At 32.3% G+C, this 15676-nt stretch overlaps 1 pseudogene; it reads right to left on the reverse strand.

Moving 5' to 3' along the window:
* Positions 1-305: 305 nt before the first annotated feature.
* Positions 306-9972, reverse strand: LOC18035734 (annotated as a pseudogene).
* Positions 9973-15676: the final 5704 nt, after the last annotated feature.

Genomic DNA, 15676 nt, shown 5'->3' on the forward strand with positions numbered 1-15676 from the left:
GGTAGAGCAATATATTTACATACAAATCAACAATAGTAAGTCACTTTGACACAATACGTTATTTAATTATTTAATTTATTTTCATCTACTTCGGTGCTCAAATCAATTGAGAGATTTATTCTTGAACCAGCTTTGCCATGGCTACTTATCCTGGAAAAATAGAACAAGTTGCAAACACGTTACTGGACCAAAACCATGCAGCAAAATTGACATGGAAGGAATTTAATAGAGAAAGAGATATGGGCATTGAAAGTGAACTGAGACGAGTTGCTGCTTATCCATATCTAACGATCCCACTCTAACGATTACGGATTAAGGAGATCTTTAGCATTGGCTTGATCCCACTCTAACGATTCCCACAATTCTTCACTCATCTCAATAACTTGGAACGTAGCGGGTGGAGATGGTTGCCCATTGTCAAGCAGATAAAGATGATTCCAACAATTTATACACATGACTTCAAGGTCTAAGTACTGGAGAGTCGAAAGCTTTGCCAAAGAAGGAACTCGCTTTGATCTTTCACAACCTTAAAGCAACAACAATCTAAGGTTCGTCAAGTCAGAAACGGAATTCGGCAAGACTTCAATGTTGGAGGAAGAAAGATTGAGAACCTTTAAACCATGCATGTGCACAAAGAAACATTCAGTAATCCTCATCAAATCATCTGCAACGAGCAGCCACAAAGTTGAAAGAATTTTACAATGAGGGGACATATTTGAAGGGATTTGCTCGAAGAAATTCCCTATCAGTGAGACTTTCTCGAGATTCTCTTTCCATTCTGCTTGTTCACCTGGAAATTCTAGTAAACCTACGCCAGATTTCACCATGAATAAACGACTCTCGCTTGTAATCCATAACACCGTGTCTCTTATAAGATCATGCATCTTTACACAACGTCCATACTTAGCGCTCTCCAATAAGCAGCAATTTACAAGCCTGTTCAGTATAATATGCCCTCTATCATATTTTGCTTGCGTATTCTTCACTTCCTCGATAAACCCTTCTGCAATCCAGTAATCTATCAGCCTATCTTTTGAAATGGCAAAGTCTTCAGGATACAATGCACAATCCATGCTAAGATTAGTTATAGCCGCTGACATGTTAGCTGAGCTGGCAATAGTTAGTTACATTGATTATAGTTTGTTAGTAATTAGTTAGTGCACGCATAGCTAAGCTCATGGAGGCTCGACTCATGTGTATTGATTCTGGAATATTCAAGAGCTTAGTATAAATACTTTTGTAATTGATGCAACGATTAACTCTTAGCATCTAATTTCATAAAACTTTGCCTACCTTCTTCTCTCAATATTTTCTTTCATTTTCTCTGTTTTTCTCATATGCCAAACACTTCTCTTATACTTTAACTTGGTATTGGAGCTAAGATTTGTCAATTCTCATGGCGTCTTCAAGTTTAAACTCAAACACAAACTCTACTATTTCATCATTTACATTTACCTTACCGATCAAACTTGATCGCTCAAATTATACAATCTGGAAGTCTCAAATCTTGTATCTGTCTGAGCTAGTGGCCTTGAAGATTTACTTGATGGATCAAAATCTTGTCCAAATCAATTTCTTCAAGTTGAAACTGAAAACTTTATTGCTGATATTTAGTCAAATCCAGCATATACCACGTGGAAAAGAAATGATCAATTGTTGTTAAGCTGGTTGATGTCATCTATCAATCTTGAAATTCTGAGTCTTGTGGTAAACTCTAAAACTTCACTTGATCTTTGGACTAGTTTAGAACAACAATTTGGATTAGAGACTTTTACTAAGAAAATTTATCTGAAAATGGCACTTAATAACCTTAGAAAAGGTTCAACGACACTGACTGAATTTTTTGACAACTTAAAAACAATTACTAATGAGTTAGCCATTGTTGGTAATCCAACTAGTTCTCTGGACTTTCTTACACATCTGATTTCTGGATTAGGTCAGCCTTATTATCCTGTTGTGGTTTGTATTGAAGCAAATCTTGCTAAGATTTCTATCAATGAGGCATATTCTATGCTGTTAACTCATGAAGCTAGACTAGAAGCAAATCTATTAAGAGCAAGCTAAGAAGCTAAGTTGAATTATACTGCAAACATTGCTCAAACTGGATCGAGATCTAATAATAATAATAAGAAACAAGGTGGTAAATTGTATAACAATTGGACTGGTGGTCAATCTAATAACAATTGGAATAAGAATGCTGGTTTCAGAGGTGGATATACTGGAGGCAGAGGTGGCTATGGCAGAAATTTTTCACAGTGCCAAGGAAAAGGGAACTGGAATGGTGTGCCATTTGGAAATTTTTCACAAGGAGGTAGATGAAGTAATCACAATGGTGATTCTGGTCAGAATAGAAGATTTACCAATGGCAAAAGGGTTTTGGATCATACTACTGCTGTTGTAATTTGCCAGATCTGCTTTGAATCAAAACACACTGCAGTTGAGTGTAGGAAGAGGTTCAACAAGGATTATGTCCCCGATAACAATCCATATCAGAACTCACCAAGAGCTGCTTATCTTACAACCTCTGAGGGAGCAATGGCTGACTAAGGATGGTACATTGACAGTGGTGCCACACATCACATCACTAACAACTTATAGAATCTGCATATTGGAAATGAATATTCAGGTAATCAACTATTGCTTGTAGGTAATGGCCAGGGATTACTATTTCACATATTGGTTATGCATATCTTCAAACATCATGCAATCTAGTTTTACACTTAAGAGATTTTATGTGTGCCTAAACTTACTAAAAAATCTCTTAAGTGTCAAGAAAATTGCTTGAAGATAACATTGATGAAACCATTGAGTTTGTTGCCAATATGTGTTTCATAAAGGACAAGAGGAAGGAACAACATCTAGCTCCAGGGATTTCTAAAGGAGGATTGTATTTGATGCTGTCAAAGAATGACTTTATTTTAAATTCCAGTGGTCTTACCTATGCACCTAGCTCTATACTTCCTGTTTTCAATAATTCAACTTGTAAAATTTCTGATACAGTTGCAAATAAAGTTTGTACTCCACAATGTCATATGAGCACAACTAAGATAGCAAACTTGTTTAATCAAAGATTTGGCCATCCTAATAAACATGTGTTGAAATCCATTTTATCTTCTCTTTCTTTTAATTGCTCCTCTATATCAGCATATGATTTTTATGATGCTTGTCAATATGGTAAAATCCATCAAATGCCCTATTACTCAACTAGAATCAAAACCAAAACTCCATCAGAACTTATCCACTTATCTTTAGGGTCCAATTCCCTTACCCTCTCTACATGGCTATGAATATTACATTAGCTTTGTAGATGACTATAGTCGATATTGCTGGATTTTTCAATTGACCCTCAAATTAGAAGCATTAGATATTTTCAAATATTTCAAAACTTTAGTAGAAAAACAGTTTTACTACACTTTAAAATCATTGCAGTCTGATTGAGGGGGGGGGGGTGTGAGTATGGAAGTTTTGAAAGTTTCCTTGAAGAACAAGGGATAAGTTTTAGACATAATTGTCCTCACATACACCATCAAAATGGTGTAGTTGAAAGAAAGCATAGACATTTGGTTGAAACATGGCTTACTCTTCTTGCACATGCCAAAATGCCTCTGTCTTTTTAGTGGGAATCATTCCACATAGCTTCATTTTTTTTATAAATAGATTACCAACCCTTGTTTTAAATAATATTTCACCCTTTAACAAATTTCATGACAGACAGCCAGATTACCAGTTCTTTAAAACGTTTGGTTGTGCATGTTTTCATTTTCTCAAACTATATAGTAAACACAAATTTAATTTTGATACATAAAAGTGTCTCATGATTGGCTATAGTCCACTACACAAAGGCTATAAATGTCTTGATTCTACTGGAAAAATATGTATTGCTCAACATGTCAAATTTAATGAGTCCGAGTTTCTTTTTTCTGAACTTTTCCCTTCAAATAAACCTATCCAAAGTGTATTATTTACTCAGCAAATTCATACACCTCTTACCTTTGTTCCTCGTACAATTGTCATTCAAGATGGTAACATTGCACAACCATTTATTAGTTCACTTGCTCGAGTCGCAAGACTTGATTCTAGTTCTTCCTCATCTAATCAGTCCTCTATATCATCTCATCTACCCTCACAAGTACGACAGTAAAAAACAATACCAACACCTGACTAATCCTATCAGTCTGCACCAGTACAACAACTTCTATGAGTTCAAAATACACATTAAATGATAACCAGATCTAAAGCTAGATTGTTCAAGCCTAAGACATATTTAACAGTCACTCAAGACCTTGAACCACATTCTGTGAAGGCAGCCTTGGCAGATACTAAGTGGAGAGAGGCAATACATGCAGAATTTGATGCCTTACAAAATAATAACACTTGGATTCTAGTTCCCAAGGAACAGGCTGGTAAAATTGCTAGGAATAAGTTAGTGTTCAGAGTGAATACAACCCTGATGGTAGTATATGCAAATACAAAGTAAGATTCGTTGCAAAGGATTTTCACCAAACTCAAGGGGTGGATTTCTTTAAAACTTTCAGCCCTGTTGTTAAATCATGTACTATTCGAATTATTTTAAGCTTGCTGTTATGAACCATTGGTCAGTCAGGCAACTTGATGTCAATAATGTCTTCCTAAATGGCATCCTCACTGAAGATGTTTTCATGCACCAACCTGAAGGGTTTATCCATCCTCAATATCCTTCATATATAAGCAAATTAACTAAGGTCCTTTATGGACTTAAACAAGCTCCAAAGGGCCTGGTATGACATGTTGAAATCCTCTCTGCAGCACTGAGGTTTTAATTAGAGGTGGACAAATTACCCTACCCGACGCAATCCGACCCGAAAAATTTTGGGTTAAGATCGGATCGGGTTGAGAATGAAACCCGATCAGATGAAAATTGTGAAACTCAATCGGGTTGTGATCCCGATTGGGTTTCTTTAAAAAAAAACCTAAATCTAAACACATTCGCGCCACACACCCTTGGGAGGAGCATTGGAAAGTGGAAACCAATTCCAGCAAAAATAAAATAAAATTGGACGTGACCTGCGTGAAGAACAAAGTTTTAGTATGTTTTATAAATTAATAAAAACATGATCGAGTTGATGAGTGAAGGAATTCAATTCCTCGTGAGGAGGGAGGTCGGAGGTAGCGTAGACGAGAGAATGTAAATTAGAGAATAGAACATCGTGAAGAAGTTGGCTAACTGACGGACAACTGCTTAAGCTTGAAGGTTCGTCTCTTAGCGTTAGAAACACAGTTCAGTCACAGACACAAACACAACTCAGTAAACTCACAACCCTCCTCATTATACAAAACACATACACAATCACTCACACCCAACGCCAATTCGCTAACAGAGGCCATAAAAGCCACAACCTCACCCTCAACAAGCATTCGATTTGCTGCGCATCTCCACGCTCGATCTGCAGTGCATCTGCCTGTCTACTGCTGCGCGTCCGCCGGTCCACGATTTGCTGTCGCGCACCCGATCTACTCCTCGATATGTTGTTGAGCTTCCGCCCATTTGCTGTTGCACGTCCGTGGCCACTGATTTGCTGCCGACCCAAACCCAATCTGCATTCTACTGCTTCAAGCCTCCAACCCGACCCAAGTTCCTCCCCTTTAAGACTTTGAGAGTTTAATTTCTGAAGCTTTTGATGATATATAACTATATATGATGACTATGTAGCAACCAATCGGATCCTATCTAACCCAAACCCAATCTCACCCGAATTTAACCCGAACTTACAACCCGATCCGATCCGATTTAAATTCGGATCGGATCGGGTCGGGTTGTGAGTTCAGGTTACATTTGGATTAATTTTTGTCTAACCCGAACAACCCGAAACTCGATCGAGTTGACCCGAACCCGACCCGATCCCGATTTTGCCTACCCCTAGTTTTGGTGCTTCCAAATTAGATACCTTACTGTTTATCCAACATACAACAAGTGATATTGTGGTGGTGCTCATTTATGCAGATGATATATTGGTTACTGGCTCAAACAATAAGCTTGTAGAGAAAATTATCAATCGTTTGGGGTTTGAATTTGCTTTAAAAAATTTAGGAGATTTTAATTATTTCATTGGTCTTGAAGTAACACCATCAGCTGCAAGGATACATCTCTCTTTAATCAAATATATAGGTGATCTACTCAAGAAAGCTCAGATGATTAATGACAAAAAGTGTCAAACTCCTATGAGTTCAAGTAAGAAGCTAGTTAAAGACAAATGGGCTTCCTGTGAAAATCCCTCACTGTATAAAAGTTTGGTTGATTCTTTGCAGTATGTTACATTAACAAGGCCTGAAATCGCATTTACAATAAATGAACTTAGTTAATTCCTAGCTGCTCCAACATTATTTCATTGGCAAGCGTGTAAACGAGTATCGAGGTACTTTCAATGCACAACAAATTATGGTTTGCAATTTTACAGTACTGGAACACTCATTCTTACAACATTTTCAGATGTTGATTAGGGATTAGACTTGGATGACAGAAAATCAGTCGGCGGGTACTGTGTTTATCTAGGTGATAATTTGATTTTTTGGTCTTCAAAGAAACAACAAATAGTTTTTAGAAGCACAGTATAATGAAAGCAGAGAGCATTGGATTTAACAATTTCTAAAATACTATGGATATCCTATTTACTCAAAGAATTGAAGATGCCATTGTTGCAAGTTCTAGTTCTTCACTATAACAATAAAAGTGTAGAAGCTCTGGCCAGCAACCCTAAGTATCACTAAAAAACTAAGCGCATTAAGCTAGATTTGCATTTTGTTCGTGATCACATAGCTCAGAAAGAAATTCAAATTAGTCATGTTCCCAGCTGTGATCAAGTGGCAGATATTCTCACCAAACCTTTAGCCTTTGATCAATTCAATTATCTCAGGTCCAAGCTTAATGTCATTCTCGACCTTGAGCTTGAGGGGGAATGTTAAGATTAGTTATAACTACTTACGTGTTAGCTGAGCTGGCACTAGTTAGTTATGTTGATTATAGTTTGTTAGTAATTAGTTAGTGCATGCATAGCTAAGCTCATGGAGGCTCGGCTCATGTGTATTGATTCTAGAATATTTAAGAGCTTTGTATAAATAGTTTTGTAATTGATGCAACGATTAACTCTTAGCATCTAATATAAAACTTTGCCTACATTCTTCTCTCAATATTTTCTTTCATTTTCTCTGTTTTTCTTAGATGCCAAACACTTCTCTTATACTTTAACTATACAAGAAGCATTGTTTGACCTTTTCATCTTTCAAGCAATGGTAATTGAATTCTAGTTGCCCAAACATATTAGTTTTTACGTCATTCAAACTTCTCAGCTGCCCACGCAATTAATTGGGTGCATTTTTGCCATTCATGAATTTCTTCTATACCAATCATGGAAGCGGCTACAGTGACAATTGCGAACGGTGAACAACCAGATTCCTCAACAGTAGAGTTTATGATTTCTTTATTCAAGTTTGGAACTTCCAAAATGCTACTTCCAACTTTGTGTAAGAACAAATTCACTACCTCCTATTTAGAAAGCAGTTCAACTCCAACTTGTTTGCACTTCATAGAACGACAGACATCCAATTTACATCTTGCATCTGTTCTCTTCACCAGGCTTAGGGATCCTTACTTCTTCAACAACTATTGCTTTCTAGATATTGTCTAGTATTAACACAAACCTTTTTTTAGCTTGCAACATTTCAAATAACTTTACTTTATGTCTCTCTTTATCCTCAGTTGCTAGAAAACTTTGGTTCAGCACGCTTGCATTTTCATGTTGCAATTTAATAACATCAAGTGGTTGAGACACGGTTATCCAAATCACAAAGTTGAACTTATCGATTTCTTTTTGGAGTCTATTGTTAATATGTCTTATAATAGTTGTTTTAGCAATACTGCCCATACTCCAAAAAACTCTTATCTTTGTGACTTTATCATCCATCAAATCATCCCAAATTTCTTCCATAGCTTCTTTGTCTTTTTGACCTCTGGTTGTATTGGGAAAATATGCTCTTTAAAAGCATATGTGTTTATTTAATTATAATAAACAATTTTTCTGATTGATAAAATAAATGAGGTATTTTATTCAAGTATCTTAGTTGCATTAATATTTTGAGTAAAGTCAATTTAATCATATTATATGTATTTATGTGATCACCATGTGGATTCACAGAAGACATAAATATAAGTTATCTTATGATTAAATAAATTTAGTTCGCAGTTGATAAATAAAGTTGGGCACTTTATTTAGGTATAGATTGCAATAAATTCATTGAATGATTTGTCTTAATCATGTATGAATTTATTAATGTAGTGCGACTGCATTGAACATAATCACATATGAGATTTAATTAATTTTGGAATAACTGTCAGACTTATTAAATCTCATAGGCATTGATTTTACTGTAATCTTAATCTTGAGTTAGTAATAATTTCATGATTGTAATTGTTATTCTATTTGAGTTACCAATGGCCATGACAAATACTTGTAGGCAAGATTACTCAGTATCTTGGTAGAAGCAATTATGAGTATTGGAGTTATAGATTAACAATCTAGAATTTGTATAACACATCTCTTGATGGGTTTTCGGCACTTGATCATAGAATTCTCTGGCCAGAGTGTGTCGACATATTTAATATGTTGAAAATGATCATTAGAGAAAACCAGTAAGTATCAAGGAACAAGATGTAATTAAATTAATTGGACAGTTGAGATATCAATTTAATTAACAATGTGGTACAAAGGATTGTGCAGTAAAGAAATTAATGTGGTATAGGTCGAATTATTATTCGAGAACACTATCCTGGATAGCATACAATTATGAAGGTCAGTTCCAATCTTTTAGTGGAGTAGATTTGGAATTAAATAATTAAGCTAGATTAATTACATGCCTAATTATTGTAGCCACTATTGTATGTACCCATATGATTCATGGGTTAGCTCATTTAATTAACTGTGCCGCTACTGGATTAACAAGCAAGATAACTAGTTATTTTGGTTGAAAAGCTAAATATATTATTTAGTAGGAGGTTCCATATAATGTGCTTGTGTCTAAGGGGTCTTGTGTTATTTTATAAGATAGGCCCCTATGACAAGAAGAAGTAACGTTACTTTTGATTTTATTATTTTCAATTTAAATCAAATTTGATTTAATTGAATTAAAAATATAAAAATATGGAGCCTAGGGTTTCCACTAGATAGAGATATAAAAATGGCTTATTTTCTTCCAAAAAGAATAGAGAAATCACATTATACAGATTAAGAGAAAATGAATTTTTCTATTTAATTTTGAGAGAAATTTTCTCATGCTAGTTACTTTTAGTGGTGATAAAGGTGCCCACACGTAAAGTGTAAATCAATCTTGAGTCATAACCTGGAAGATCATTGGTGGCGGATTGTGATCTAACAAGATTATTGGTGACAGATCGTGATCTAACAGGTGCGGTGACGACGGATCGTGATCTGAGAGCCTAGATTATTTCAGCGAAAAAGCAAAGTCGAATTGTCAAGATATTATTTTTTAGATTACGAATTCCTATGTATTACATGAGATCGGTCCTAAAAGTTTTTGTAAAAAGTTTAAAAAAACTGATTTATTTTCTCCAATAGGTTGGAGGTGCGACAATCACTAAGATGATACTCTTTCACTTCTTGAATCTTCTCCTCAACATTTTTTCCCAAACGTCCAGATGAGAAATATTTTCCTTTCTTCACTTCCTGCTCAATACTCTCTGCTTCGCTGTTGATTCTTTCTACATTTTTCAACCGTTCATTGACTTCATTACTTGGTTGTTTGTTCCCTTGATAGCATTCCGCCTTCAATGTTGCTTCTACATCTTTTTTTCTCGCTATTTAACTCTTGTAAAACTCTTTTAAGATCTTTTACGTTTTCTTTCAGCTTTCTGTGATACTGAACGTATTTACATATAGGAGGACATGCACGCTTGAATATTTCAATTGCTCCAATAAGATCCATTGGCAGGTCCTAGAAGGGCATTAGTATGGCATCAGTACTACATAAGGTTTCTTCCAATGCAATTTCATGTCAAAATTATTGCATCAAATTTTGAAATAAAATGTCCTATTGGTAAGAACATAATAATATAATTTCTTTGGACTGATTTGTAAAGTTTTAAATTTTACTGATGCGGAAATATATTATTTTAAATTTTTCTTTAACTGCCAAACTACCTTTTTTTTTTGCTTTTTCCCAGCAGAACATGCCTCACTTCTTCTTCTTTTTTTTTCTTTTGTTTTTTTTCCTTGTTTCCTTTTGTATATAATTGTAGTTTTTCTTCCATATGTTTACGTACGAAACCTGTTTCTATGTTTTTGTTTTCAGTTATGAACTATAACCGTTAAACTCGCCTTATATAATTTTAAAGTGATCAACTTTTCTAGCCTAATCAAATAATTTCTTGAATTAAAGATAAAAATTTCAGTGTCCTCAATTATGAGTAACATTATGGATATATTTGTGATTAATTTTTTTTTAATTGAAACCGGGGTTTCAAAAAGGTGATAAAATTATTTGTAATTTTAGTAATTTTATGCTTATTAGGAATTCTGGGGATGAAATGTGGGATTCAAAAATCATCACTCAAATCTTAATTTATTCTTTAAATATTTTTAGAATTTTTGCAGCAGCCGACGAGGCTGGGTGTGATACGGATTAACCAACTCGACAGCTAAAATGTTTTCCAAAAGGAGTTTTTGCCAACTCTAATGATCAGGGAATTCCAAGCGCTAATAATGAGAGAATTCGAATTTTGCTTCTATGTTTTTTTATTTCTTCTTCTTTCAATTTTAGTATTTTATTTCAGTAGCCGATCATGAATTTGTTTAGATTTTTTTAATAGTTTTTATTTTTATTTTTTGTTGCAGTTCGGTTTGTTATTAATTAAAAATCTAACCAAACAAATCGGTCCTAATATCTAAACTTTTCTTCTTTTAACTTTTAGTATTTTATTTTATTAACCGGTCAGTTCGTTTAGATTTTTTTTTTTATTTTTGTCAGTTTTAAGTGGTTTTTATTTTTATTTCAGCTCAATTTTTTATTAATTAAAACCAAATAAATCGGTTTCTAAAAAGCTAGACCGACGAAAAGCCAATAATAATAATAATAATAATAATCAAATTTCCACAACTTTTTTTCCCATTCATTTTTTTGAAACAAAGATTTCATTACAAAAACTAGAGCACACAAAAAATTTCCTATAGAATGCATTTACTACACTTTATATAAACTATTGAGAATTGCAAATCTTGTAATAAAATTTAAAAGAAAAAGAGAAAAAGTTACTAACACCTCTAAATTTTGTTTAAATTAAGCTTAATTGGATTTATCAATGGTCACACAAACTCTTTTTTATTTTTTTATTATTAGACTCTTTAATTATAATAAAAATAAGTTAAAAATAGTCGTAGGATAAAATAAGTTAATTTTTGACAATTTTACTTTATAAGGGTAAAATAGTCAATTTAAACTTATGCCAAACAATATTTGTAATCAAATATAATAAGAAAATTTAAGTCACAAAAAAGTAAATTGAGATAGATTTAATTAATTAATTCTCTAAAGTTCTTCCTTATATGAAATTTTTTAAAAAGAATGTGAATTTTTTTATAGTTATTTTTTGAAAATGGGGCGGATTTACAAAAACCATGGGGTGGAGATGTCATCACCCATATTCATTTTACTCCAAATTTAGCCAGCATTCATTTTGTTCCCTTAAGCTTTACCAATGTTTTTATTCAAGCCTCTTTAATTTGTATTTTTTTCATTTTGACGCCATTGAATTAGAATCCTGGGTAATATATAGTACTCTTCATGACATCTTTCCCATTTCCCCCCCTTTTTGTGTATTAGTCTTATTTATTTCAAGGGGCAAAAAATATATGTAATTCAATAAAAATTAAAGATAATATAAAAACTAGATAGCTTAAAAGTACAGGGTTAAGTTTTAATGAGAGATCCCGCACTTCATTTAAAATATAAGATTCCAATTTAAGCCAATAGTGGATTCAAACCCAATGGCCCATTGTTTTTTAATTTTTAAAATTTGCATATGGTAGGTCTCACAATGTGCAGATTTTATAAGTCAAATTCAATGGCTCCAATTGGGATCCTATGCTTTAGTAAAATGTGAAGGATTGCTCATTGGAACCTAACTCTAAGAGTACATGTAGGTATATGTATGTATGTATGTATGTATACATATTATGTATATGTATATACATGTATAATGACTACATAAATTTTGAATAGTAATCTCCTGTAATCCAACTATTGGATTACATAGATCAATAAATGAAAAATTGCATCTCAATTTAAAATGTTCGTAAAACTATTATCATTTTAGTGAAAATAAACCAATACTTAAATACAATTTAAAAGAAAAAATAACTTACTTGAATGAACTGGTTGTGTATATAGCTGTCTTAAATTAAGGGGTTAGAAACAAACCAACAAGCCTGAAGGCAAAACAATTTCACTTTTTGAATGATAATATCATTTTCAATTTGTAGAAAAAGGTTAAAAAAAAAGTTTGAGAATCACAATGAAACACTAGCTATGTTATGAAAGTAAATAAGGGTAAAGTCCGTTTAGTCCCTGTATTTTTTAAAATACTTCAAGATATCCGTGCCATTAAACTATTGACTAACTTGTCATTACTTTTTGTAACTTTTAACTTATTTTTGTAATATTATCCTCTTACAATAGTTTGATGAAATCATATATAGAGATGATATAATTATTTTAAAGTTTATTTTCAAAAAAACTATTATCCACTTACTAAGTTTATTGAGTCTCATACTCATCCAATTTTTCTATATTCTCCATTCCCCCCCCCCCTCCGGCCCAAAACCTAATAAGAGGATTCGAAGGCACACAAGTAGGCTTAGTGATAAAAGATATTTTGAGTTATAGCCACTTGATGGTGTTAGGATTCCCATATGTTATTATTAAGACATTTTGGATTGTATAACTATATTTTGATTAGATGATTAATGTATGTTGACATTAGACTGTTTAGGTGATATTTGGTGCGATGGTTGAGGACATTGATAGAAAGTCATAAATATAGGGGAAACTCTGCCCCTTTCTTTTTTTTTTTGCAAATCCATATTAATAAGTTTATTACTAATCAAGTTAGATGATAAATAGATAGACTCGCCCATAGAGTTCCGAGCATGTCATTTCATCTAATTCTTTTATCTTATCTAAGATGTAGTGCCAAAAATTAAGTAAATAATTAGTAGTATTATTTTGATTGCGTTATTAGGATTATTGATTTATTTTCATATTTCATTTTTAATTTTTTTATTATGTCATTATTATTGTTATTGTTATTTATTACTACTAGCATTTAGTATTAGTACTAATGCTATATTGGCGCTTGTACTTATTTGTAATTGGGCCTAATTTTTGTCAAGCCCATTTTAGTCATTTTCATCCAACCCATTAACTAAAAGTAGGCATAAAATAGAGATTTACAAGAAAATAATAGCTAACTTTTTCTTCCACCTTTGGTCAGCCATGAAGGTTCAAGTTAGAGTATAAACTTAGAATTATTGCGTTTTATCTCTATGATTAAGGATAGGAAAGTTTTGATTCTTCAGCTTATTGTATGAGTTTTATGCGTACTATGTGTTGGGGGATTATTGATTAAATGACTATCAAGAGGATTGAGGGGATGTACTGAAATTTTTGTAACAGTCGCCCATTCTGAAAATTATGTAAATTTATTTTTTTGAGTTATAAAATTTTTTCTATATCTATTGAAACTAGACATCTTTAGGGTTATATAAAATTTTGTTTCAACTACAAATGATTTCTATTCTATTTTTAATGAATTTTTGAATTAGGCCCTGTGGTTCTAAAAAATTGGCATTTCTTTAGTGCCGTAAGATGAAAAAAAATGTTTAAACTGACCAAACCATCTCAAAAAATTATGAAACTTCTCCAATTTGGGTCCGCCTAAGTGAGTGTAATACGGCTGGCCTGTAACATTTCATCCAACCCCCTATACTCTATATTATCTACAATTTATTCACAAGTATTGTAAAACTTTAGTGCATTCACTAAATAGAAATTGAAATTAGCTGGAAACATAATGAATTAGAATCAGAATAGATAGAATCAAAATGAGGAATTGGAATCATAATAATTTATTATTTTATTTACTTGAACTACAGGAATCGTAATTAGAATGAGCTATATTATTTAAATAATAATAATAATAATCTATTTAAAAAATATAATTATAATTATAATAAAATAATTATTATAATTATAATTCATTTAATAATTATTATATATTTAATTAAATGGAGGTTATTATGGGAATTTAACATTATAGGGGCGAATTGTACTCTAGGAATTTTAATGAAATAAAACAGAGTGTAAGGGGTTAAACGAAAGTTTACAATCCAGAAAGTTTTATAATATTTATGAATAAATGGTAAATAATATATAATATAGGGGGTTGGATAAAAGTTTACAGGACAAGCCTTAACTGTAACTAGGCAGACCCCTCAAATTTACTCTTTTGATGTCTATTGTATCATATCCAAAATTGGGATGCTAATTCATTGTATTTGAATTTTTGTGAATTAATGAGTAAAGACATATCCAAAATCAGGCTCCCAATTCCTTGTATTTTAATTTTTTGTGAATTTACGAGTAATGAGCCCTCAATTTTAGATTCTGGATTTCAGGACATAATAGTCTTAAAAACTATTATATATATATATTTGGAATAATTTTGATTGAATTTGGTTTTGAAACTTTTATGTCCTATATATTAATACGTCTATTTAAGTCCTATATATTAATACAAATTTCATGATTTTTGTATTCGTAATTTATTTTATAAAAATCAGAGATTGAGGGCTGGTCATTTATATTTCTGCACTGCACATAAAACCTTTCGATTTATGAAGTATAGGAAATAGTTCGATGAGTAGAATAGATTATTATTACCTTTTTATATGAGTGTAATATTCATAGGTCGTAATGCAAACCCTGGGAATTCATCAGTGTCCATTGCAACATAAATGTAATCATCAACAACTTTGCGAATCAAATCAAATCAAATTCTCGTTACCTCGCGCATTTGGACAGAATCGCCCTTTGGCAACAACGACATTCCTCATAGAAAACACATACAATACCAATAGATCTAACAAAAAACTCGTCTCTGAAGCCAAGATGGTGAGAGAGAAAAATGAGAATTGATTTTTTTTTTTGAATAAAAAGGAAGATGACAAGAGAATTTGGAGATGTGAATTTTCTTTTTTTTTTTAGATTTTTTATTTTCTTCTAAAAATAAATTTTAATTAGAAAATTCAAAGAATTGCCAACCGTTTTCTTAGAGTTTAAATGTAATATTGACTGCTGAATTTATCCACAATTTTTAAAATTATACTTTTTTTAATTGTTGGTTCATGGACAAGGACATTATTGTAATTTTAAATCTCATAAATAAAATATTTAAAATTGTATGAAAAAATATACTCTTTTTTATTAGCTTATATTTCTTAGAAAGTCGCTCCCAAATTTTATATATATTTTTTTAAAAAAGTACTATTTTAAAAGTCTCTAATGTTTCTCCTAATTTGCTCTATTAAAATTATCGTGTTAATACAAAATCAGGATAATCAAATAAACAAACATT

This window comes from Citrus clementina, unplaced genomic scaffold (genome assembly GCF_000493195.1).
Source record: "Citrus clementina cultivar Clemenules unplaced genomic scaffold, Citrus_clementina_v1.0 scaffold_7, whole genome shotgun sequence".
NCBI classification, from domain to species: domain Eukaryota; kingdom Viridiplantae; phylum Streptophyta; class Magnoliopsida; order Sapindales; family Rutaceae; genus Citrus; species Citrus x clementina.